Raw genomic sequence first — 25,202 nt, 5'->3', positions numbered from 1 at the left:
CTCCTGTCTTAGATACCTCTCTAGTGCTAGCAGTAAAGGCATGTACCACCACCTAGGCTAACTAGTATGGCTCCTGGGATTAAAGGTGTGCATCTTTCTGGCTTCTATGACTATGGCTAGCTTTGTATTCTGATCTCCAGGCAAGCTTTATTAAATCATAAGCAACATATCACCCAAGATTTCTGTGAGTTCAGGCCACCTGGCCTACATAGTGAATTCCAGGACAGCTAGAGCTACAGAGTGAGAGACCCTGTCTCAAATAAGCAAACAAACAAATGAATGCCTCCTGTCACATGAGGAAAGTCTCACACCCAAGTATTTACAAATGAAGAAAGAAATGTCTAGGATGTACTTCAAACATTTCCACGTGAGGCATATAAAACAAACCACTAATAATTATTTAAAAGAGAGTAAAGGCACACAGAGATTCATTACATCATTCTATCAACTTTTTCACTTGTTCACAGAACAAATCAATGTTTAACTTTGTAAGAAATCACTTGACTGATTTCCCAAGTGTCTGAGCTGCTTTGCACTCCCAGCAATCATGTATAACAACTCTGGCCAATCCGTGTGCTTCCCAAGAGACAGTGTCAGTCTTGTTTATGTTTAAAACATGCAGTCAAGGTGCAGATTAAAAACTAATGGGACTAGGGAGGCAGTTCACTTGGTAAGTGTTTGTTCACAGCATGAGAATCCAAGTCCAAATCCCAAACACACAGAAAAGCCAGGCACGCCTGGAACTCAACCCCCACAGAGGGGGTGGGCCCTAGCCAGTAAGTCTCACCAAAATGAGATGAGATGCTCCAGATTTAAGAGAAGCTGACCTCCACACATGCACACATGGGTGAGCACACCTACAACACACCAACATAGATCACAAATACACAGACAAAAAAATTAAAAGTCTAAACCAACATGCACTCTCTCCTGTTCAATACTGAGCTTCTTCTACAAGTACTACCATCAAAAATAGTCAGGTTATGTTTGCTGTGGGCAGCAGCAGGAGCCCTTTCAGCAGTCACCAAAGAAAACACATGTATGTGTGTTCAGAGTGCATATGCTATGGCAAGCTCACTCACACAAGGTGTCCACCATATGAAACTATCCCATGATGACACACATAATCATTATCTACTAGAAAATGTCCCACTGGAATGTGCCTGATGTATATACAACCACATAAGATTTTACAGATATAAATAAGATAAATGAGCAAGAATCGAGCACCCAAGTAGAACATTCAAACTAGCTGAATAGTTTGTCTAAATCTTTGAAGAAATTAAATCTGCATGGGTTTGGGGTTTGTTGCTGTTGTTTTTGGTTTTGGTTGGTTGTGTTTATTGTTTTGAATCTGGTTTGGATGCTGGTGCCTTGCTGAAAAAGGAGGTAGAAACAGACACCTCAAGAGGAAGCAGGACTGGGCAAATGACAGGAGCATGAAGCACAGCTCTGGACAAGCCAGCTTTCCTCCACACCATGACTTACAAAACAGGCAGCTGATCAACCCATCCCAGACACCATCCCTGAAAACACTAACATAAAGATCAGCACTGGAGCCAGAGGATGTCGAGAGGCAGCAAGAGCTTGCCGCGGCCATTTAAGTTATAAAGTCTAGAATGAAAACAGAAAGTGAGCAGGAGTACAGAGTAGTTTTAATAAGTACTTTAAAGTGATGTAAAAGGGATTAAGCGGAAATCAGAGTTTATGCTAATATAGGCTTTAAAAATTCATTAGAAAGGTTATTAGGACAAGTATCATATTCCCAGTGGAGATGAGAACAAGATCATCTTCTTTCTTCTTGAAAGATTCAAAGATCACCTGAAGTTATGAGTTAAAGGGCTCATTTTTCTGAGGCAGATTTTATACATTCACACAACAAACACTAGAAGCTTACCATGTATCTGGAGCACTCTAATCTCTCACAATAAAGTAAAATAAGGCATATTCTTCTTCCTGACATACTACCATTTGTAAAACAGTAAAAAATAAAATAAAATGAATCTCAGAATCCTTCCCTCAGCAGAGTTTCATGACTGAAAAACCTAGCAGGTATGTGGACTAAGGCAGTGGCACGGGGTCCAGAGAGATGGCTTAGTGGACGCCTGCTGCCAAGTCAGACTTGATGACCTAAGTTGAATCCCTGGAACCCACATGGTGAAAGGAGGAAAGCAAGCCCCACAAGTTGTTCTCTGATCTCCACACATGCACCACAGCATGTACATGCCCAAGAAAAATAAATAAATAAATAAATAAATAAATAAATAACAAAATGCCATTAAAAAAACAGCAGCACGCATTACTAAACCCAACCTTCCACGAACCTTATGCTTCCTAGACCAAGTCATTAGTCACCATCCACACACAGACTCACTGAGTCCCAACGACTTCCAAACACACAATTATAAGCAGCTACACTGTACTGAGTGTGACTTAGTGGGACAGCACTTGCCTCACATGTGCAACTACACACACTCACACATACACACACATACACACACACACACACACACACACACACACCACACACACACAGAGAGAGAGAGAGAGAGAGACACACACACACACAGAGAGAGAAAGAGAGAGAGAGAGAGAGAGAGAGAGAGAGAGAGAGAGTTTAAGCAGTTGTTCCTGGCTTTGAAAATAAGTTACATACAACTTTTTTGATTATTTTCATCTTACCTATAATTACTAATAAAGTTAATTTCATATAAAAACTGTCAAAAATTAAAGTCTCTAAGTTATTTCCCATGCTTTAAAGGAAAAAATACCTGAAGAAAAGAAGCATACTTTTTGAGAACAAGATTAAATACCTCAATAGCAGCCTTCTGATGACACCTGGTGGCCACTTCTCCCAGAAGGCACTTCCAGTGATTTGGAGGAAGCATTTCAGGAGGCAGGCTTTCAACTGCTCACTGCATACAAGCAGAGCACCTGACATCCTCACTGACTTTGTTCACTTGTCATTCATTCCAAGTACTAGTCCTCATCTCTGTGTGCCTTCTTTCCTCTCTATGGGGAATCATGAAGACAGCTCAGCTCTTCCTCTTCCAATGAGTCACTCACACAGGGACATGCAGGCTGCACAGGAATCCATCTTCTTCCTACCCTAGTCCCACTCTCTTACCCTTCACCCTCCCTGAACGGGCGCACGCACAAAAAACCCTAACAGTCCCAAAACCTTTCCCTTTGATAAATTTTTAAAAAAAAAAAAGGTTTCAAGCCTACACAGACGGGATTCTTCCCTCCTGAAACACTAGGCTACACCACAAGCTAAGAGCTGCAATGGCAGCAGCTGAGTAAGAGGAGAAAATAAATGAAAGTATCTCTCTCAATCTGCCATTTCAAACTGGGCTTCCTACTGAGCCTGCATCAAGACAGTGTTACCTACCCTGATTTAAAGTCCACTCCTAGAGTCTGTCTATGAAAGACTTCTACTTCTGATGTGCAAAACTTTGGAAAACTACAGGTGCTGTGCCTAGTCCTCTCAGCCAGGCCTCTCCTATCAGAAACATCAGTTTGGAAAAGAGATCACAGAATATAGTCTCTGATGCTACAAGGAAAAAAAGAGTATTCCTCCAGGAAAATCCTTACAATTGTAAGTTAAATAAATAAATAAGTTAGACAAGAATATATTTAACACACTAAAATATATTCACTAGATAACAATGGTGCAATGTTCCACAAATGTACATACAATATAATCTGGTTTATTAACACAGGACTAGTTGAATACTTGGGTTCCAGCAACTCCACCTCCTCACTATCTTTATGAGACTTTATAACACATTTCCTCAGTTATAAATACATAAAGCTCTTTATAAAATTACCCAATAGAGTGTCTGGTGGTTTTTAGTGACTCTACAGTTTTTACTACTTCAAAAGACTTGGTTGCTACCTCTTCAGTATGCTGTGAGCTTAGTAAACTGCATCTCAGAAACCAAAACGGTCTAAGTGAATGTGCTCCACTTGGACTCTCAGTCCCAAGGCATCTTTGCTTCCCACCTGCCCTGCCCCAAGGATCATGACTTCTAGGAACCCCAATAGGATACAGCAGGAACGCCTGTGCAACCTGTGGGGAGGCCCCCAGGGAAGATGTGAGGCTTCTTCCCCAAAGCCAGTGAAAAACTCCCTTCAAATGCCAAGGAATGAGCCACTTAGTAGTAGACCATTTACCCCAAGTCATTAGTCCTTCAAATAACAACTCCTACAAAATCTCACTGCAGCCACAGACAGACTTGAAACCAGAGCTACCGAGTTAAGCTCACTCCAACTACGAAAGCCACAGAAAGAGCAGGATAATAAATGTTTTAGGTCACTACATTTTGATGTCTTTGTTATTGGGCAACAGATAACTAACATAAAGCCCTTCTCTCAGCTGGGCAGTGGTGGTGCATGACTTTGATCCCAGCACTCAGGAGGCAGAGGCAGTAGATCTGGTATAAAAAGGGGGCTCCAGGACAGCCAAGGAGGGCTATTACACAGAGAAACCCTTTCTGAAAAATAAATGAATAAATAAAAATAAGAAAATAAAGCCCTTCTCTCTGTTTTGGCTTCTCAGAAAAGATATGGCTCACGTCCTCCATGGGCACTTGTGTATTTTCCTTCACTAACAGAAAGTTTCTGAACTAGTACCATGGTACTAAGACACACAGGAGAAGGCCCGAACGCTACCAGTCATATGAAATGATTTACAGAACAGAATTCCTCTCCACTTACTTTAGAACTATAATAAAATGACATTTACACTTATCTCTCCTACTACCAAAATGAAATCTGATATCACTTATGACCAAAAATTGAACAAAATCAAGAGTCATTAAAGAATTACCTAATAAAGCGATGAGGTAGAGCAAATTTTAATTTTAAATTCATACAGCATAAAGAAAATATCTTACTGTATCCTGAAAAATATGCTCATTTGGCCTGGATACATTCAGCCTCTGGAATTTACTGAGCCAAAAGCTTGCCTCAGAGGTACTGGCAATAGGGGATTCCTTTCGAGTTAGATTCAGAAATGTAGTGTGCCCAGACTCCAGAAGCAACCCATGTGGGGAGAGCATGCGGCATCACAGGTGACACTGTCTGAGAAGATCAGAATCACCTATCGTATTGGAAAGCATTCTGTTCAAGCTTAAGGGATACAGAGTCCCTACTGCATAGAGCCTGTGGAAGTGCTACCACCAAAATATCAGGCATGCCATTTCTAGCTTTAAAAACAAAAAACAAAAAACAAAACAACAACAACAAAAACTCTAGGGCAGGAAAGATGGCTCAAGGACCCAAGTTCAGTTCCTAACATCCACGTCCAAGAACACTTAAAGATAAGCAGGCTAGAAATGTGTGCCCCCAAGCCTAGGAATCAGAAGAAACTAGAATTCTCACTCAAATAAATTAAGGCAGAACTATATCTCTATTCCAGAGAAAACCATGCTATATTTAAAAATCTAATTCAATTCTGCCTGCAAGTTAAAAATTCAAACATTTGTTTAGTGCTTAAATTAGAATTAAAACAAAACTAAAGTGCCATATTGATCAAGATCAAAGCAGTGATAAAACAGAGTAAGTAGGTTAGCAACCTACCACTACCCCAGATTCCTATCCCACACTATTTATGAAGGACTGACAGCAATACAAAACACTGATCACATGGAAAACACAACGTAAAATTAGCTCATCCTTCATACTTCCTTTTGCTTTATGTTCTTAAAGTTTTAAACCCTTCCCACATTTGAAGTACTACTTTCTAAACACATTAAAACAATCCAGTCATTAATTTAACTTTATGACAACTTTATATCAACTATCTCTGACAAATGTGTTTAACACTCAGAAAGATTCTACACAGAAAGTTAAAATTTAATCTATCTTTTTTAAAGGCATTTTTAAAATCAATACTTCAGTAGTATTTCCATCTAATTTTTTAAGAAAAAATTACTGGACCAGAAATAAAAGGGATGAGATAAAGGAATGATGACTCAATGATTAAAAAAACGAGAAAAATTCAATGTCATTAAAGCACATGTTACTGGTTTGTCTCGTGATATCTGAAAAGGTTGTTTTATTATCGATGTAACTAATCACAATGAAACAGTCCCTTACAACTAAAGACATTATAATGAATTTTCTTTACAGCTACAGAGAAATGGGATTTGCTGTTTCACATCAACTAGAACAGGCTGTATAAATTCTTCTTCCTATCTATTGTAAAATATAATTTCATCTATAAAACCAGTCATGAAATATTAAAACTGAAACAACAGAATTTATGTCCTTTACTTAATTTAGTTTAAACGGTCTATTCACTAAAAATAGAGGTGGGAGGTTACATGTGATGGAGCCCCTCTTTTCTCATTAAGTGTTTCCATTAGACCCTTGATTTTCAATAATTTATAATGCAGCCATTTAAAAAAAGCATTTCATGATAAAAGTTAGTCTATGATCCTTAAATTTTCCCTTCTTCTCATTCAAAAACAAGAAGATGAAGCACATTACATATGAATGCTGAGGAAAGTGGAAGACACAGGAGCATAAAATTAATTATCACAGTGAAATTTTTAACACTAGTGAAAAAGAACACTAAGTTACAAAGGGAAAGTCTTCACTTTCATCTCAACTACATCAAATCAGCTGGGGGACATCTCAGCTTGTTATAATCCAGGAAGGACGAGTAAGATTCCTAAATTCAATCAAAAATCCCTTGCCAATGTGAGTTCCTAAACACTCAAATACTGTATTCTTAGCAATGAGTTTGTTTTTAATTGAAGCAGAAAGAGAGACAGACAGGAAGGAAGGAAGGAAGGAAGGAAGGAAGGAAGGAAGGAAGGAAGGAAGGAAGGAAGGAAGGAAGGAAGGAAGGAAGGAAGGTCAGTCGAATTTTGAAAATGTAAGTCTGGAAGAACTATAACAAAATAAAAGAGACAGAGAAAGAAAAAATGGTAAAGACACACTGCACGGTGCGCTTGCTTAGATTCATCGGGTCTCTTAAAAGAGATGGAATACAAAGAACTACAGGGAAAAAAAAGACTAAAACTACTAATTTTGGAAGAAATCTGGAAAACACTGTAATTCCAGATGTCAATAAGCTAACACACCACATAAAACTATCAAGCCTCAAGACATTTGGAATATAAATTATTAGGTACCAAAGATCTGAGTGTTAAGAAAGTATATTTAGAAAGGAGAAAATCTTCAGCATTAAATTTTTAAATGAATATAGTTCTACTCAAGTCCATTTATATAATAAGGTTAATTTTTTCCTCTCAGTAGTGAAATTATAGGTAATTTTTTTCTCCAATTCATGGCATTTTTCTATACTCTCCAAAATATCCTTTAGAGAAGGAGCTAAGTGTGAACCTTAGGGAATAAAGGTCACTACCTGTTATTGAAGTAATCGAAAATGCTGATTGTCATCCAAAGAAAGGGGAAAACCTTTAACTGAAAATGGACATCTGCTGCAGTACTGTTCAATCAAAGAGTCAAAGACCACAAATAAAAGCAAAGTCAGGGTAACGTAATTAAAGTCAGAGATGTTTGATGAGTGATCCTCTTCTCCATATATGATTCTCTTATTGGTTGATGAATAGAACCCTGATTGGCCAGTAGCCAGGCAGGAAGGATAGGTGGGGTACGAAAGGAGGAGAGAGAGAGAAGCAATATAGAAACCAGGAACATAGGAGGCACCAGGCGTTCTCTGGTAAGATAAGGCCATGCAGAAATACATAAATTAGTAGTCATGGGTTAATAATTAAGAGAGCTAGCCAGTAAAAAGCCCTATCCATCAGCCAACAGTTTATAAATTAATATAAGTCTTTGTGTGTTTAGCCCTAATAAACATTTAGGGCTAATCGGCTGTGGGACCAGGCTGGAAAGAAGCACCAGATACAAAATGGCAACCACACATAGGGTTGAGATTTTCCATGTAAAACCTGACAAAAACTTAAAAAGGGATTCTAAAAACAAAATAACAGAGGTAAGCACACCTTCTTGGTAGCAGCATTTTTCGGGTGGGCTCTGTTTGCTAGAGACAAGTAGGGGCTTGAGGCTCCTTTAAGGGAGGCTTCCTGACTCAGCATTAGCAGCAAAAAGCACAGGGCTCTTTTAAGAGGCTCTGATACCAATCAATTAAGTGGTGTTTACGAACAGCCAGCACCACACTTCTTTGTGGTAGCATGAATCTAGAAACTCCATGGAGTTGTGGCAATAAGCATGAAGCTAGAAATGAAGCTAGACTCTCAGAAAGCCAAGGAATAGAATGAGGCAAGTTGCCACTTTAATTTTAGCCATGCTGTTTAGCAGATAAAAGACTCATGGCCAGAAAAAGATACAGATATGCAGTAAAGATAGATTCAGATGAGGAAAACCTCTAAAGGGTTTACAGTGTGTTTAAAAATGTACGTGGGCTTGGGAGAAAAGAAAAAGGATAAGGTCCTTAAAAAAGACATACAGTAGTTGGGTGCGGTGGCACACACCTTTAATCCCAGAACGAGGGAGGCAGAGGCAAGCAAATCTCTGTGGTTTCAAGGCCAGCTTAGTGTACAGAGTGAGTTGAAGGGCAGCCAAAGTTACACAGAAAGAAAAAGTAAAAGAAATGGAGTAAAAAAAAAAAAAAAGTCAGGTAAAGATGGAGAATACACAGAGAGTCTGGATAGTGTATGTTATTGTGTTGTCTTTAAATTGTTTGGTTGCTGAGGAAAGAGCAACAGTTGCTAACAGACATTTGATTATAAATGCTGCTAGACTAATCCAACTCATATATTTTAAAAATGCCTTGACTTCAAAATTTAAGTCTAATGACTACTTTGGAAAAGAGGTTCTGCTTTTGTTTCCACAGGAGATGAAAAGCTATGGATTCCCTCCAGACTAAAGTGGTTTGATCAAGCAAGAACCCCTGAAGCTGTGGCCCAGGTGATCCAACATCTAAAACAGATGAGATGATGCAGCCTCAAACTACTAAAGCCAGGATTTGGACAGGTTTCTGGGTTTTCTCAGGATCTGCATGGTATTGGCAGCACCCCCAAACAGCAGGAATCGGTTTGGAGAGAACAATGCCCAAATTCCCAAATATTGTTTATAAATGTTTGTTTTCATTTAAATGGGGTTGGTTATAAATAGTTAATGAACACAGTCACTCTCTAAAGAAAAAAGAAGGAATATGATATAGAAATGAACACTTTGCATTGGTATGGATTTTGGTTTATTGATACAAATTTAAGATCAATTTTGTTATATGCATATTTCTCCTTTTGTTTAGGTATTATATTTATACAGCTCATTTAAAAACCATTAAAAAATAATTTTAAAAGGTCAGCAATCTAGGTAAATTCTACTATTTTAAAACTAGTTGTAGTGGGGGACATACTGCACATTTCTTCCAGTATCAGGGATGATGGTGCCCCACCCACCCAACACAGCCTCTTGATGATAACAGGAACACAAAATGCTCCAGCATGACACTTTCCTTATTTTTGTCTATTCATTTGTTTCCTCTGAAAGTGTTTTACTACTATGTAGTCCAGACTGTCCTCAAACTCAAAATCCTCCTGCCTCTGGCTTCTAATTGTTCAGATTACAGGTGTACACCTCCACATCTGCCTGCACCTGCCTTTCTCTTAAGCAACAGGAGAATACAGATAACTAGAAGAGAAACAAGTGAACAGCTAATCCTAATCACAAAACAGTGTTTTCTGGACTTTTGAGCCAGGCTAACTTCTCCCCAGGATTACCTTCAAGTTCTTTTTTTTTTTTTTTTAAACCAAAAGTATCGGTATAAGAATTTCACTTTAGCCAGGTGGTAGTGACATACATATTTAATCCCAGCACTAGGAAGACACAGATAGGTAGATCTCTGTGAGTTTGAGGTCAGCCTGGTCTACAGAGGGAGTTCCAGGACAGCCAAGGCTGTTATACAGAGAAACGGAGAGGGGGGTGGGGTCACTTAATTTCAAGTTCCTTAACACTTCATTAGTCTAGTACTCATTAATTTTAAAAGGGCTAGCGAAATGGCTCAACATTTACAAGAGCTGCTCTTCCTGAGGACACAGGTTCGATTCCCAGCACCCACCCACATGGCAGCTCCCAACTGTCTGTAACTCCAGTTCCAGGGGATGCAACACCCTCACACAGACACACATGAAGGAAAACACTAATGCACATAAAATAAAAATAAATCATAAAAAAATTTTAAAAAGCTTGCTTGACAGTGTTTGCTTAATATTTTGTTATTTTTGTTATCTCTCCATAATAAATACAACAGTAACCAGACATAATCCTAAACACTAAAATAGAAGGAGACTATATTCCAAATCCACTACACATGGTATGTCTGCCAGTTTTCCTGTAACTACAATGTTTTCCATTAAAATTGTGTGGAGTATTTGAAGAAACAAATAAAAAATAATAATATTCATCACATGACCAGTTCTCCCAGAGTCTGAAAAAAAAAATACCACCAACAGCACATAAAGTTTGGTCCCACAAGTAAGGTTTTTTGTTTGTTTTGTTTTTTTTTAATCAAGATTTTGTTTTCAATTACGTGTCTATGTATATGTTTTAATGTGATTTATGCACATGAGTGCAATGTCTGCAGAGGCCAGCAGGGGACACTGGATCACTCTAGAACTGGTGATACAGGTGCTTGTAAGCTAGGACTACAGTTACAGGTGACTGTAGGCCACCTAATGAGTGATGAGCACTGAACACAGGTCTCCTGTAAGAACGGTGTGTGCTCTTAACTGCTAAGCCATCTCTCTAGCCACTCTTTCCTTCCTTTCTTTCATTTTTTTATGTTGTTTTTGTTAAGAAGTCTTAAAAAAATAACTTACTAACCAAATGTGTACAAGGAAAAAAAGCAAAATCACACACACACACACGAATACTACTCAATTTCAAAGAAAAATAAAGCCAAACTTGTAGGAAAATGGAAGGACTAAGAATATATAGTATCAAGCAGGGTCATAAAAATCTCAGAAACAAAGCACACATTCTCTCATATTTGGAATCTAGCTGATAGTGTATGCACATATGTAAACAGATGTACTAGTGGGTATAGTATAACAGGAAAAAAAGAGAACAAAAAGGGCTAAATAAAAGGGGATGCGTAAGGGCTGCAGGTAACGCACACAAGTTCTGATTGTTTTCCTAGTTAACCTTCTGTCATGGATTTTTGTTTTTGTTTTTGTGGTGGATATGAGCATAAACAACATTGAAGAGCTGGAAACAGCGCTGCATGCCTTTAATCCAAGCACAAAACATGAAAAGGCATTATTTTGGACTTAGGTACTATATTCCATCACAAGGGCTACATCATGGAACTGAAACTTTAAGGAAATGATCAATCCAGAAACAGACATATTTCCCCTGAAAACAGGAGACTCCAGTGCATCTACATCTATCCAACATGGGGTCTCCTCTACTTAAACTCTTACTTATAAAAAGTAGCTTGCAGGGTGTGGTGATGCACGCCTTTAATCCCAGCGCTGCAGAGGCAGAGCCAAGCAAATCTCTATGAGTTCAAGGCCAGTCCGGACTACACTGCAAATCCTAGCAGCCAGGGCTATGCAGTGAGACCCTGTCTCTAAAAAAACAAACAATAAAAAATATCCTGAAGGCTGAGGAGACAGTTCCATTGGTAAAGTACCTACCTCACAAGCATGAGGTCCTGGCTTTGAGCCCGAGAGACCACAAAAAAGTGCCTGACAGGATGGTGCACACTTGCAATCCCAATGCTGAGAGGCTGGAACAGGAGCCCTGATGACCACTGGGTCAGCACAATTAGGGAGCTTCAGTCCAGTGGGAGTACTCATCTCAAAAGAGTATAAAACCAGAGGATACATCTGGCGTGTATACACACACACTTACTCAAAAGGGGAATGTAAATTAAGCTAATATTAAGTAGCTTTTCTCTCCATCTGCTTCCTTGGTCCCACCTTAATCAATTGGACATTTCACTACTCCCTATGTATGCTCTCCTGTTTTGTTAAATGGAGGCTATGCTGGTTGGTCAATCACATAGCCCAATTAGACCTTTATCTGGACATGTTGTACTTCTGTCTTCTGGCATCAACATCAATCCTTTACAAAGAGCTAGTGAGCCTCTGATCCCAGCACTCGGGAGGCAGAGGCAGGCCGATCTCTGTGAGTTCGAGACCAGTCTGGTCTACAAGAGCTAGTTCCAGGACAGCCTCCAAAGCCACAGAGAAACGCTGTCTCAAAAAACAAAAACAAAGAGCTAGTGAGCAAAGGTATGAAAATTCCAAGGATAGATTCTGAATAAGAAAGTCTACCCTGTAGCAGAAACCTATACATTCAAACAATTTTCTAGATGGTACTAAAAAAACTATTTAGGAACCACTGAGCCTTCCTAAATCTTCAAAAATTATAGAAAATATACACTTAATGTTGAGGCTAAGGGTCAATCAAAAAAAAAAAAAAAAAGAGCCACAATGAACATATTTAAATAAAACCACCTCATAGGTCTCCAAAGACACTTGTCTGAACCATAATATGTTATACAAAATTACTTTCAGTGTCACTTTTAGTAAGCATTGCCCTGATGTCCCAATAAAACACATAAGACATAACAGGTCCTGCTTCCTGAAGGTTCTTAATGAAAACCATTTGATCTCATTTTTGGAAAGACTGTCATTTCTATTCCCTTCTTTCAATGACCTAAAATTTCTAAGCTATTTTTAAAACTGCATTACCACCTTACTCTAAATTCTAATGGTCTTATAATTATATTTTAAATTAGCATGCACTCCTTTAGCTGATACTCCTTATTGGAAAATAATTGATCCAATATACATCAAATTCTGCAGAAACCACTAATGAACTGTGTACTTCCACAGAAGTAGCTGGTACAGTTTCTAGATTGCAAACACAACGTTCCAGTTAAATTTATCAGGGTTCTTCTGCCTAACAATTAGCAATTGAAGAGCATGCTGAGCTCGAGTTACACTTGATGATTAAACCGGTGTTACTCAGCCTGCACTAGTCTTTTTTTCCTACCATGCTTTGTCTTACTTAGCTTTATTTAAAATTATTTTAATAAAAGAAAAAAGCCATGTTATATTAGAGGAACAAAAGGGAAGTATAATTGTCACACATGGTGCAAAGTATTCAGAATTAGAGCATGCAGAGCATCCAGATAAACAAGAGCCCGGGTAGCTGAAACTCTGCTGTAAAAGCCCACACTCTACAAGGAGCTAGACGCTTCATATGGGATCACTTACCTGTGCCTTAATGCAGACAGCTATGCGCTAGAAGGTCTCTCACAGCCTATTACCTCCCTGGGAAGGGACTGAGTCTGTCAGAGACTATGACAGTCCCTAATTGCAAGTCGACAGTTCTCACAATGTTGACAATTTTAGCCCTTTGATTATCAAACAAAAATAGTAGTACATTGGTTCTAATGTACACTTGATTTGACACAGGGCTACTAGAACCACGTTTCAACTCCTCCTGCATAACTTTCCAAAGTGGTGGCATTGACACCATGACTTTACTGTTTTAACTGTCATAAAACAAAATCCCCAGAATATATTTTAATATGACATAGGAAAACAAGGCTATCAAAATCAAGGAGGAAAATCAGAAAGTGTTGATTTCTCAAAAAAAGTTCCTTTTCTCAACAAGCTGTATAGGCAAAAGGAGAGTATCCCAAGTCACAGGGAATTAGAATTATATTTTAAATTGGTATGTACTCCTTTAACTGATTACCTACCAATGAGCTAGATGGCAAACAAGGAAGTCGGTCATCTGCTAGAATGATAAAGATGTGTGTTGCTCTAAAATGAACTACAAAGGTAAAGAAAGAGTAACTTCAAAACAAAAACAAAAAGGAAGAACACCCCTCACCAATCTTCCTCTGCACTCATTCACTCCTATCGGAAGCTGACTTCTATTTGTTTCCACCTATTTATTCTGGATTTTTTCCCTTTAGGTCTGCATGGCACTGAACAGCTGGACTGCTCTCCCACTTATAACCATGCCCCCAGGCAAGCTGTCTCTTCTGTGAGGCAAGGACAACTTCTGCCAGAGGGCACCGTGAGGTAAAGTGAGTTATTTAGTGGCACATAAACTGCAATAATGTGCTCAAAGCAGTGCCTGGGACAGAGGGAAGTGTTCAGAAGGAACTAACCACTGGGGTCATGAGACCAGTTTTCCTGACAGCACTTAGGAGTCCATATCCCATCTCCATTTCCACTTACCTTTTTCATACAAACTAAACAGTGCCCACACAGACAGGCGTGTGAGTCAGAAATAATCTAACACCTGGATTACAGATCACAGTTTAGAAAACACAATGTGCTACCTCTGGGTCCTTCCATATAGACCCTCCCTTTGCTCTTGTTACAAAGGTAACTACTAAATTGTGTTCTCTCTCTCTCTCTGTCTCTCTCTCTCTCTCTGTCTCTCTCTCTCTCTGTCTCTCTCTCTCTCTCTCTCTCTCTCTCTCTCTCTCTCTCTCTCTCTCTCTCTCTCTCTCTCTCTCTCCCTCTCCCCCTCCCTCCCTCCCTCAATATGGATCCAATGCACTGCATATGCTACGAAAGCACAACCTACAAAGCTCCATCACAAACCTTACCTGCTTTTCATTAATTACATCTGTAACCTTAACAATAATGCAACTTGTTTCTGTGGGCTTCTGAACTTGAAAAAGTGGGAAGAGGGAAGAATACTATGAACAGTCTTCTACATATAGCTTTATTTCTCCTTAATATTTATATCCCTTTAGTTTAAGACAGGACTGATGGGGGATGTCCTTCTGCATATGTTTCTCTTATTGGTTGATGAATAAAACACTGATTGTCCAGTGGCCAGACAGGAACATAGGTGGGACTACCAAACCAGAAGGCTAGGGGAGAGACGCCATGTAGCGACTGAGAAGATAGGATGTGCCAGGTGTTCTCTGACAACTAAGGCCACATAGAACTACATAGATTAGTAGTTACAGGAGAGAGAGCTAGCCAGTAAGAAGCCCTAGCCATCGGCCAACAGTTTAATAATATGTCTCTGTGTGCTTATTTGGGGCTGAAGGGCAGTGGGACCTGGCAGGACAGAAACTTGCATCTTTAAATGGCACCCACATGTGAAGCAAGATTTTCCACATAAAGCATGACAAAAGTTTTTAAAAGGGATTCTAAAAACAAAAGAACAGAGGCAAGCAAAGCTTCTTGGTAACAGCATTTTCTCGGGTGGGCTCTGTTTGCTAGAGACAAGCAGAGGCTTGATGCTCCTTAAAGTAAGGTTTCCTAACTCAGCATTAGCAGCCAAAACTGCAGGGCTCTTTTAAGAGAGTCTGCTACCAAACAATTAAATGGCGTATGTATGAGTAGCTGGCAGCAGCAGTGACCAAATCTCCAAGCCGCACAGCATACTGCATGGCACATTTAGCTTTTACTCATATGGACAAAAAGGTTTATGGGCAATTGTGCTACAAGCTGCATAGATACAGAGGCAGTGAGCACAGCTCCCAGTGCTGGCAGTAAATGAACCCCCACACACACAAATTAGAAAGTCAGCAACTAAAATGTCTGCTTTAGTTTTAGCCGTGTTGTTTAGCTGATAAGACTCATGTGAATAGAAAAAGATAGACATATACAGTAAAGACAGATTCAGATGAAGAAAAACCTCTAAAGGGTTTACAGTGTGTTTAAAAATATACATAGGCCTGGGAGAGAAAAGAAAAAGGATAAGGTCCTAAACAAAGAAATAGAGCAGCTGGGTGTGGTGGCACACACCTTTAATCACAGCACCGAAGAGGCAAGCAGATCTCTTGCTGGTTTCAATGCCAGCCTGGTGTACAGAGTTCAAGGGCAGCCAAAGTGACACAGAGAAACCATGTCTCAAAAAAAAAAAAAAAAAAAAAAAAAAAAAAAAAGGCAGGTAAAGATGGAGAATACACAGAAAGTCTGGATAGTGTATGTTATTGTGTTGTCTTTAAATTGTTTGGTTGCTGAGGAAAGAGCAACAGCTGCTAACAGACACTTGACTACAAATGCTGCTAGATTAATCCAACTTATATATTTTAAAAATGCCTTGAGTTCAAATTTAAGTCTAAAGACATGTTTTTTTGGAAAAGAGGTTTTGTTTTTGTTTCCAAGAAAATGAAAAGCTGTGGATTCCTTCCAGACTAATATGGTTGGATCAAGCAAGACCCTCTGAAGCACTGGCCCAAGTGATCCAATTTTCAAAACAGCTGAGACCATGCAGCCTCAGACTACTACAGCCAGGATTTGTCCAGGATTCTGGGTTTTCTCAGGATCCCCTTGTATTGACAGTGTCCCTAACAGCAGGAAGCAGTTTGGAGAGAACAATGCCCAAATTCCCAAGTATTGTTTATAAATGTTTGTTTTCATTTAAACAGGGTTGGTTACAAATGGTAATGATCACAGTCAATCTCTTCCTATGAGAAAAAAAGGGAACTATGATATAGAAATGAATACTTTGCATCGGTATGGATTTTGGTTTATTGATACAAATTTAAGGTCAATTTGTTTTAGGTATATTTCAACTCTTTAGGTATTGTGTTTATACAGCTCTTTTAAAAATGTAGTGTATAATTAAATAAAGATTGTAGTCAACTATAATAGTCAAAACTTGTTACATTTTCTAGATATACAGAGATATATTTCAAATGGATAGATATTCTTCAAACCTTTCAAAGACCTACAGAATATGGCATTTAAAATTATTAGTTTTTCATGACAATGAGACACAACTGCTCCTGGCAACACCAATTACTTCAGAGAGGAAGGTGGGCATCGAAGAAACTCGTTACGGAGTTTGTCTTCAACATGACAGAAATAGCCATTTAGGCAAGAAACAGCTCTTGCCTGGACTGTTTGACTGTATGCTGTGCAAACTGGACATGCAGAACCCACAGAAAAGTGACTGCTCAATGTGACAAAACAAGATGGACAGTCCGGAAGGGTTCCTGCTTCATGGAAGAGTCTGCCAGACATTCTGCAGCACACAGAGAAAATGACTGACAAACTGCCAATGCAGGAGGACAGTTTAAAATTTTCTGCTTCACTGAGAAGCCTGTCAGACACTATTTGGCCTGTAGGCTGAAGATGGATGCCCCAACATGACTGTCCAGGCAGTGAGATGTCTCTGTCAATTCTAGAGTTTATAGATTATCCTTCTGGGGTCTTTGATGGAGTTGCAGATAGTTATGGTTATGGTTTCCCTTAGCTATGATAAAAGATAAGTTATATATAAAACTTTAGACTCACCAGGTGTTGGTGGTGCACACCTTTAATCCCAGCACTTGGGAGGCAGAGGCAAGCAGATCTCTGTGAGTTAGAGAACAGCTTGGACTACAAGAGCTTGTTTCATGACAGCCTCCAAAGTCACAGAGAAAGCCTATCTCCAAACCACCCCCCCAAAATAACAAACTTTAGACTCACAAAAATAAGACAGAATATTTTCTTTAAATTTAGCCAAATGTTAATATTCCTACTTGATAACTGTTTTTGTTATATGTAATTTTACTATGTTAAAGTTAAAACAAAGGTTTTATTATTTTTTATTTAGACAGAAAGGAGGAGATGGGGGATGTCCTTCTGTATATATGTTTCTCTTATTGGTTGATGAATAAAAGACTGTTTGACCTATACCCAGGCAGGAAGGATAGGCAGAGCTACCAGGCCAGGGGAAGGCTGAGGGAGGTAAGAGAGAGAGGCAGAGAGAGACGCCATGTAGAGACCAGGAAGATAGGATGTACCAGTTGTTCTGTGGTAACATAAGGCCATGTAGAAATACATAGATTAGTAGACATGGGATAATAATCAAGAGAGAGCTAACCACTAAGAAGCCCTAGCCATTGGCCAACAGTCTAATAATTAATACGTCTCTGTGTGCTTATTTGGGGCTGAAGGGCAGCGGGACCTGGTGGGATAGAAACTTTGGTCTTCACAGGGTCTTCCCAAGCTGCCGATGGTGGTAAAAGTTGTCAAGGTAGTAATGTGTGGATTGCCTCTGCTCAGCTTCCAGTGCAGCTGGGCTTGTAGATGAGCACAAGCATGCCTACCTAAGGCTTTCCTTTCAGACATGTCTCCAGACACTCAGCTAAGTTTTTCCCTGGGGCAATGGTTTTCAAATGTTACCATCAGCAGGGTGTGGCAGCTCAAGCCTTTAGCCCAGCAGAAACAAGCAGACAGAGATCTTTTTTAGTTTGAGATTCACCTGGTTTACACAGAAAGTTCCAGACCAATCAGGACTAAAGCATTGTATTTCCATTAATGCTAGGAAACAATTTAGCACTGCTGCTGTAAAAGAAAGACTAAGAGCAGTAATTTAAACACTCAGGTGGTTGATGAAAGATTTTGAGCTCAATGTCAGTCTAGGCTACATGACAAGATACTCTCTGCAAAAACAACAAAGACTCGGTAGAATTAGTAAGTCAGAGAGTACATATAGCCCACATCACTACCAATTTGCACTCACACTCATATTCCTTGTCTCACCTAAGTACTCTGGGTGTTTTCTACCCTAACAATATTGTCAGGCCTTTTACATTGTTGCCAACCTAATGTATAAATTACACACCAATTGAGTCCTTCTGATTAGTAATCAACTAGAGCATTTTAATATTCATATTTCTTTTGTGCATAAAATACATACTTGGCTATTTATCCACTGTGTGTGTGTGTGTGTGTGTGTGTGTGTGTGTGTGTGTGTGTGTGTACACGAGAAGAGGAAAGAGAAGGGGCTTGTAAGGTATAGAGGTCAGAGGGCAATTTGTGGAAGTCAGTTTTTGACTTCCACCTTGTTGAGACAAGTCTCCACCACTTCTGCTGCTGTGCTGTGTATTCCAGGCTAGCTGGCCTGCAAGCTTCCTAGCGGGTGTCCTATCTCTACTGTACATCTCACTGTACGAGCACTGGGATTACAGAAGTGTGCCATCTTGTCCTGACTTTTCACTTGGGTTCATCAGGCTTTAGCAGGTATCGCTTTTACCTGCCATCTCCCTAACCTGCTTCCTATCATTCTTACTGATTTTTGCTACCTGCCCTTCCAAAAGAATTAGCCTTTTACTGGTAATGTACTAACACATTCAATTGTGGTAACTTGCCTGATCATTTCTCAGTATTTTTCATTATCTATACTAGAAATGTCAATAAAACTCATCTTTTCCCTTAAAACTCCATACCTTTTGTGATTGACTCAAGAACCTCAATCAGTCATACAACTACTGCCCTGGATTACCTTCTAAACATTTTATAATTTCACTTTCAATATTTATGTCTTTTATTAACTTGTACATGACTGTTTCTAGTTACATAAATTAGACACGCACCCTATAAGCATTAAGTTCCTATTTGCTAATGAGCACACATACAAAAACAACTATAACTCTAGGGTATGAAGGTGATAAAAGTGAATCTTAGAAAGACGCTTGGCAATTTGAGCCCTGTTTCTGACTGCTGCACTTCCCAGGGCTCTCTCTGCTCAGCTAACCAGACAGACTCCTAGAATGCCCTGCCCTTTTAAAGGGCATTTTGCACCCTGCAAATCGCCTTCCTAACTCCTGTCATAAACTGAACCTATAGCCAGACTATAAACTTCCTGGGAGCAAAGTGCCTACGATCAGACATCTAAGGACAAGTTAACTGTCAGATGAGTGAAGGCTAAAATGTTGGGAAGTCAGTGTAGTGGCCTAGTGACTACAGAGAGCGGCTATAAATCACACTGCCTTGGCTAGAATCCTAGCACCACACTTAAAAGCTGGACAGAGCTGCACAAAAAGCTTACCCCAAATTGAGTGGATAAAATGTAGTACACAGCTGCAGAGAATATGCTGGAGACTAAATGAGATTATGAAAAGTGTTGTACAAACCAAGAGCTCAAGACAGTATAGTTATTTCCGTGGAATTCTGGTTATTGCTTTCATTGCTCCTCAGTACCAAGTCCTTAGCATTACAGACACTTCCAATTCTCTGGGGTATACACAAGAGCAAAATTGTCAAACAGTAACATTACATCCAGAAAATAACCATGGATATAAAAGCAATAATGCTCAAAAGGAGAAATAAAACTTCCTGTTGTGGGGGGGCTATCCATCCATGTCCACCCTCTCCCCAAAAGATTCCTCCTCCAGAGCTACACATGGGAAAGTTCTCAATACAATGTTAGGAAGCTATAGGCTCCTTTATACTTTGGTACTGCCATCAACCTCAGTCTTCTCTGCAGCTACATTTTAGCTATAATATAGGCAATTACAATGGATAGGTAATAGAATTGTTAGAACCATGATCTAATTACAATAGTGAGGTAGTAGCTGGAAAATAATGAAAATAAGTCACTTTTCAGCAAAAGAAATCTTTAATATGGATATAGGTATGTATATACCTGAGATATGGGTTGTGTTATATTTGCATCTAGAATGTCCCTGCATGCTCCAGTTTTCGGCTCTTGATACCCAGCTTATGGTTTTATTTTGAAGTTTGTAAATCCTTTAGGAAGTAGAGCATGCTGGGCAAAAGAAATTCTACCCCTGATTTCAACTTATTTTCTCCACTTCCTCCTACTCTGTAACACACACTTCCAAGGCCATGAATCCCACCATTCTTTCCTAACTTTTCCACTCCCTGAAGCAAATGAGCTAACAAACTTCTCCCTTGGGTGGCTTCTGTAGGTATTGTGGCCACAGCCAATGCAAAACTAATACAAAACACGGGTACCAAAGAATTGAGGTCATTACTGTAACCACCCCTGGCCCTGCAGTGTTTAGGCTCTAGGACCTGGTCTGCAACAGGACTGTGAAGGAGTCTGTAAACAGGAGCTAAAGAAACTCTAAAACATTACACACAAAGACTAACAGGCAGTTTTTCTGGGATGTCTAAAGACAACATTAACAGAAATGCAGACAATAAAAACTGTATTCATGATTTTACAGAGGGGAACAAGGATCCTAGTGGATATTAGACTAAACGTTGGTCTTGTTGCATTCTGGCAAACAACCTAGCCGTAGTTTGTCTGTGTTCTGAAAATCTGAGCAAGGCTCAATTCAGAAGTAATGGACTTATTTATATTTGGGGAAGAAATTTTCAAGATATCATAGTATGCTTTTAGCCAGAATTACAGTAAGACAAAAAAACAGAGCACAAAGATTTGAAAAAGAGTCAGCATGGCTAAAAAAGTGGTGAAAGCACCTTTCAAGTTGTGGACAAAACAAGTATAGGAAAAGCTGTAATTATTAAGGAGATCAGCACCATTAGAGAGAAGCAGGAGTGTGCACTGTGACAATACAAAGTTTGCCTCACTGGTAAGACTCAAAGGAAAAAAAGGGCTCCTGAGGAAGGTTTATAACTGGGGATGGGCTCTGATATTTCAAAACCCTATACCAGGCCAGGTCTTGCTCTCTCTCTGCCTCGAACTTTCAGAAGTCAGGTAAGCAACTGCCCTAGCACCATACCTGCATGCCTGCAGTTATGTTTCCAGCCATGATGATCATAGACTCTTTGAAACTACGCTTCCTTTTATAGATTGGCATGGTGTCTCTTCACAGTCAAAGAACAGTAACGAGGACACTATCTCACCCAAAAATTGCAATGACAGTTGCTGCTAAGAGCAGAGGAATCTGGATTCTCTAAACCCACACAAAGACCACAACACTCAGAGAGAGCTAAGGGTCCTGCTACCTGGGGCTGCACAAAATCTGCAACAATAGCAGGTACCACCTCCTGCTGACTTCACTCAAAACTTTCAAATTCTGAAGTCTACACAAAAGTTGGAAGGACCAGCCAGCACTTGAAATAACACTTCTCCTTGCTTAGACAATTTTTAAGAGTAAATTAACAGCAGCAAGCTGACTGGTAACAAGTCATGTTAAATCTTTTAGCTTTGGAAGTTATTATTTTGTTTTGAAGAGCTGTGCTGAAGCAAATATATTGTATCTCTCCATTCTCTAGAAACCAGTGTGGTTTGACCAATCTTACATCCTACCACTTTGAACACTAAACATCACAATGATGCAGAGGCAGAAACAACTTTTTTGCCCCAGTCGCAGAAGGGATTCAAGAGTCTTATCAACTTTCCCAGTGGTAACACTGTCAGCAGCAAAATTCTAACTGGACTACTTATGGGATGGGACCTGGACTATGACCACAAACACCCAGTCTCTCTATAAACCCATTTCTCTAGCCTGCTATCTACCATCTTCCCAGTGTAGGCCTCTTCTGTTTATGTCAAAGCCGATTCCTCCAGTTGACAGCCCTGATTCATGAGTGGCACTGCAACACCTTGCCCTGAGAATACCGTATCAACACTAGATTGTACTGCCAATTCCAGTTACTACCTAATACTACACCACTATCCTGTCCATCAGTTTACTTGCAATGATGCCAGTAAAACAAGCAGGGAAGAAATGTTTCTTGTATGAATTTCACAGCTGGGGAGTGTTAGGGCACCATGCATAAACACCCACTATCACTTATTGCCAAGGGTGTCAAAAGTATCAGGTAGAACTACACAGCTTAACTTATTCATGAGTTTACAAACTAGGATTCTTTTCACCACCTAATTAGCAAACCACTTTCTGAAAAGAAAAATAAAAAAAAAAAAATAAGGATTCTATTTCACTAGCATTGTCTTCCAGTAAGAAAAGCCTAATTTGGGAAAATGGTCCCTGGACACAGTATGTGCCTACTAAAACGTACCACCAAACTCAAATGCTATATCCCATAAGGTCATACCACCCCACCAGGTAAGGAGGTCTAACTTCCTCTATATTCCCAGATCTTTGTTTTTAGCACTTACAAGGTACATTTACTAAAACAGCAAATGTTGGTTTTTCCAAAACCTAGAATGACAGCTGACACATAAAGGAAGCAGTGCTTTACTTTGGTACCAAACCCACTGCTCGTGCTACCCAGCAACTTTTCTACAAATCTGAAAAACGCTCTCAAAAAAATAATTTAATAGAACCAGTTTTCATTTGCTATACCACAGAGCTTGTCTTGTGCCAATAGGAATAATCTTAATTGTAACAAGACTTAGTACTAAACATTTGTATGTGGACATTGATTTTTGTTCAAGTTATTTAATGGCTGTTTGTAAACTGGGAGTAACTACTAAGCTATACGCAGTATGTTCAACTGACGGGAGGTCTTTGAATACGGTCCAGTTAGTAGTTTGTTTAAAAATGGACTGAGATCCCATCAATTTGGTACATACTGTGTGTGAACAGCCCTGTCAAACATAGGCTAAAATGTCACCATTAGATATGACTGCCCATAATATAAGAAAATCCCAGAGAGAAGAGGGAGTCAGAAAGGAAGAGAGGACAGAGCTGTAGAGAGAGGGAGGGGGCCAAAAGAGGGAGGGAGGGGGGGGATACAGTGTGTGCTGTGTGGTGTGATCACAGATGCCAATTCCACCAAGAGGTGCCATCCCACAAACCCTTCAATATAAATGACCCACTCAAAACCCAGCATAACCAACAGGGTCAGCGGCTGCTGCCCCGAAGCGCAGCGGGCAGAACTGCAGAAGGGCAGGAGGCAGGCGCAGCCACGCGGTGCTCCCGAGGGCTGGGAGGGGAGTGGGTAGGGGCGCGCCGCCCCGCCGGCTGCCCGGGGTCGACCGCCCGCGGCGGCCCGAGTCTCCCGGCCGCAGTCGCGCAGAGCAGGGACCTCCCTTTCCGCCGTGGGCTCCCTGTCACCGGCATGGCGTAACGGAAGGAGCGCGAGTGGCGGCGGCGTGGCCAGGGCACCCGCAGGGAGCAGCCCGCCTGCCCGCCTGCCGGAGCGGCCGCGGCCGGGGAAGCGAAGCGTGCTCCCCCGGACGGACGGGGAACGGCCGGCCTCGGGGCCGGGGGCTCCGGGCGAGGCTGTCAACGTGCCGGCCGAGGGGACACCCGTGCACCGAGGGCCCCGAGAGGGCGCGAGGCCGCCGACGGCTGCCGCTCGGGCCAGAGGGCGCCGGGCAGCAGGACGTGCGCCGCCGACGGGCGAGGGCGTGGGTCCCGGCGTGCGGCGGGGCGGCGTCGGCCCGGCGGGGCGGGGAGGGGCGGAGGCGGGGAGGGGCGGGAGCGAGGCCGGCCCGCGGGCTCCCGACGCCGCGCCACCCGGGCCCGCAGGCCGCCGCCCCCGGACCCCGCGCCGACGCCAGGCCATCCCCGCCCCCAGACCCCCCGCCCCGTCCGTGAATAACTCACCTGTTTGCCGGGGAAATCGCTCCTGCTCGGCCCTCTGACTGACTCCTCCGGCTCACCGTCTTCCCTCTGGGAGGAAGAGGCGGGACTTCCTGGTTCTCCGTGGAACTACTTCCGGCGGTTCCCAGGGCGACTGCTCTGGATGGAACGCAGGACGCCAAAGCCGGAAGGCGAAAGTTGTTACCGCGGCCCCGGCGGGAACACAGGTTCGCGTCCACTTTTTTGTCCTCGGACGGCCGGCAGCTCAGCGGGTCGAATTGTTTTCAGCCCTGCAGGGCTTCCCGGAAGTCCCTGCGAGAGACGACAGGAAGTCCCGCCCTCCCTGCTGAAGGAAACGGAAAGCCTAGAGAGTCAATCTGTAGGGCAGAAGCTGGTGGGGCTCAGGGCGGCCGCGTCTTCCGGGAGAACGGCGTCCTCTCCCGAGGAGGCTCGCTCGGCTGGCCAATCCTCGCAGCGCCCCGCGGCGGGTCTCCATCCCTCGAACCCGAGGGCGGCGCCGGGAGGGGCAGGGGCGTGGCCGGGGCTGAGCCTTCCTCCGCCTCGGGTCCCCTGACCCTGTGTGTTCCCCTTGCCAGGCTGTCACCACACAGGGTTATCCCAGATTCCGGGGACGCCAGGATGGGCTCTGCCACGTGCTGACCCCAGGGCCCCGCAATGCGAGGGGGTCCTGACGATGGTGTCGTTAAACCTCCGTGTGACTCACATATCCGCGGAAGGGAACTGCATCTCCTAGAAGACTCACGGGAAAAAGTGGAGCATAGCTCTGCACTCGAGTCAGCCTTTCACTCAAATCCCATGACCTAAATCTAAATCGGCTTGCAGGTCATAAGGAAGTACAGTGGACTGGGCAGGATGTGGCCCTTCAAGAGCCCCTGCATCCTAAGTGGTTTCCACCTTGCCTGTAGTTAGCATATAAATATGTATGCCATATTCAGCAGATCGCCATGTATCTGAGACATACAGCCCTTGCTTGGTTTTACTTACTTGCTTTAGGCTATACCATGCAACATATACAGGAAGCTAACTGATTTTTTCTGTAATT

At 41.5% G+C, this 25,202-nt stretch overlaps 1 protein-coding gene across 2 annotated transcripts in view; it reads right to left on the bottom strand.

The window, feature by feature from the left end:
* The window catches only part of Znf407 (zinc finger protein 407), a 379,395-nt gene extending 354,884 nt beyond the window's left edge, over nucleotides 1-24,511 (bottom strand). For both annotated transcript variants that reach the window (XM_027403715.2, XM_035440299.1), the window contains exon 1: nucleotides 24,164-24,511. The gene's annotated coding sequence lies outside the window, so the exon portion shown is untranslated. The remainder of the gene's footprint in view (nucleotides 1-24,163) is intronic.
* Between the last annotated feature and the right edge of the window lie 691 nt (nucleotides 24,512-25,202).

This window comes from Cricetulus griseus, chromosome 2 (genome assembly GCF_003668045.3).
Source record: "Cricetulus griseus strain 17A/GY chromosome 2, alternate assembly CriGri-PICRH-1.0, whole genome shotgun sequence".
Classification (NCBI taxonomy): Eukaryota; Metazoa; Chordata; class Mammalia; order Rodentia; family Cricetidae; genus Cricetulus; species Cricetulus griseus.
Note: the sequence above shows the minus strand (reverse complement) of the source record. Positions and strands in the feature narration are given on the sequence as shown.